This window comes from Heptranchias perlo, chromosome 20 (assembly GCF_035084215.1).
Source record: "Heptranchias perlo isolate sHepPer1 chromosome 20, sHepPer1.hap1, whole genome shotgun sequence".
Lineage (NCBI taxonomy): Eukaryota > Metazoa > Chordata > Chondrichthyes > Hexanchiformes > Hexanchidae > Heptranchias > Heptranchias perlo.
Genome location: NC_090344.1, coordinates 3655422 through 3657794, shown reverse-complemented (window position 1 = coordinate 3657794; position 2373 = coordinate 3655422).

Below are 2373 nucleotides of genomic sequence, written 5' to 3'. Positions count from 1 at the left end.
CTCACTGCCTGAAAGGGTTGTGGAGGCAGGAACCCTCACAACATTCAAGAAGCATTTGGATGAGCACTTGAAATGCCATAGCATACAAGGCTACGGACCAAATGCTGGAATATGGGATTAGAGTAGACAGGGCTTGATGGCCGGCGCGGACACGATGGGCCGAAGGGCCTCGATCCGTGCTGTATAACTCTATGACTCTATGACTCTACGATAGTTCACTGTGCAAAAAAAAAACAGACAATAAAACACGGAATCTGAGCTAAGGGGAACAGTTCGACTGGATGGGCTGAATGGCCTACTCCTGTTCCTATGAATAAACAGGGAATATTTTCGTCTTTAATTGTGGATGAAATGACCACCTTTCCAGATAATGAGACAATAGTTAGAAGGAACCTGTCCGGATTTCAAAAGTAACGATCGTGTGTGACAAACCTCTACGAGTTAATTTGAGGAGGAAACAGAGAGCGTAGGCTGACAATGCAGTGGATGTAGAATACATGGACTTTAGGACAAGGTAGCTCACAGCGTATTAATAGAGAGGATTAAGGGTTATTAAGGGAATCAGGGAGATACAGATGCCGAGAGACAGCGAGAGAGAGACAGAGAGCCAGAGTGACAGGGTGAGAGACGGAGACAGCGACAGACAGAGCGAGCGACAAAGGTAGAGAGGGTGTGAGAGAAACGGAGAGGGTCAGATAGAGAGAGATGGAGGGAGAGACAAAGAGAGAGAGGGACAGTCAGAGACAGGGAGAGAGACAGGTAGAGAGACACAGTAAGACAGACACACGGGAAGATGGAGAGAGAGCAAAAGAGAAAGAGAGAGAGGGAGAGAGACCGACAGACAGACAGATAGACAGACAGACAGAGAGACACAGATGGAGAGAGAGAGATAGGGAGAGGGGGAGAGAGATAGAGAGAGGGAGAGATAAGGAGGGAGGGGGAGAGAAAGAGAGAGAGGCGGAGAGAGAGGGCGAGTGAGAGAGACGGAGAGACTGAACGAGTGAGCGAGAGAGAGCGAGAGAAAGGGCGAGACAGAGAGAGGCAGACATGAGAGAGAGCGACAAAGGAAATAAAGAGGGGAGAGAGAGAAAGTGGGAGAGGCAGGGAGAGAGGGAGTGAGAGTGCATTCTGTGAACAGGGAGAGAGGGAGTGAGAGTGGATTCTGTGGACAGGGAGAGAGAGAATGAGAGTGGATTCTGTGGACAGGGAGAGAGAGAGTGAGAGTGGATTCTGTGGACAGGGAGAGAGAGAGTGAGAGTGGATTCTGTGGACAGGGAGAGAGAGAGTGAGAGTGGATTCTGTGGACAGGGAGAGAGAGAGTGAGAGTGGATTCTGTGGACAGGGAGAGAGAGAGTGAGAGTGGATTCTGTGGCCAGGGTGAGAGGGAGTGAGAGTGGATTCTGCGGACAGGGAGAGAGGGAGTGAGAATGGATTCTGCGGACAGGTCGAAAGGGAATGAACAGATTTTGTGGACAGGAAGAGAGGAAGTGAGAGTGGAACCTATGGACAGAGAGAGGGAGTGAAAGTGGATTCTGTGGACAGGGAGAGAGGGAGTGAGAGTGGATTCTGTGGACAGGGGAGAGAGAGAGTGTGAGTGGATTCTGTGGACAGGGAGAAATGGAGTGAGAGTGAATTCTGTGGACAGGGAGAAAGGGAGTAAGAGTGGATTCTGTGGACAGGGGAGAGAGGAAGTGAGAGTGGAACCTGTGGACAGAGAGAGGGAGTGAAAGTGGATTCTGTGAACAGGGAGAGAGGGAGTGAGAGTGGATTCTATGGACAGGGAGAGAGGGAGTGAGAGTCGATTCTGTGGACAGGGAGAGAGGGAGTGAGAGTGGATTCCGTGGACAGGGAGAGAGGGGGTGAGAGTGGATTCTGTGGACAGGGAGAGAGGGAATGAGAGTGGATTCTGTGGACAGGGAGAGAGGGAGTGAGAGTGGATTCTGTGGACAGGGAGAGAGGAAGTGAGAGTGGATTCCCTGGACAGGGAGAGAGGAAGTGAGAGTGGAACCCGTGGACAGGGAGAGAGGAAGTGAGAGTGGAACCTGTGGACAGGGAGAGAGGAAGTGAGAGTGGAACCTGTGGACAGAGAGAGTCATAGAGTTATACAGCACGGATCGAGGCCCTTCGGCCCATCGTGTCCGCGCCGGCCATCAAGCCCTGTCTACTCTAATCCCATATTCCAGCATTTGGTCCGTAGCCTTGTATGCTATGGCATTTCAAGTGCTCATCCAAATGCTTCTTGAATGTTGTGAGGGTTCCTGCCTCCACAACCCTTTCAGACAGTGAGTTCCAGACTCCTACCACCCTCTGGGTGAAAAAGTTCTTTCTCAAATCCCCTCTAAACCTCCCGTCTTTTACCTTGAATCTATGTCC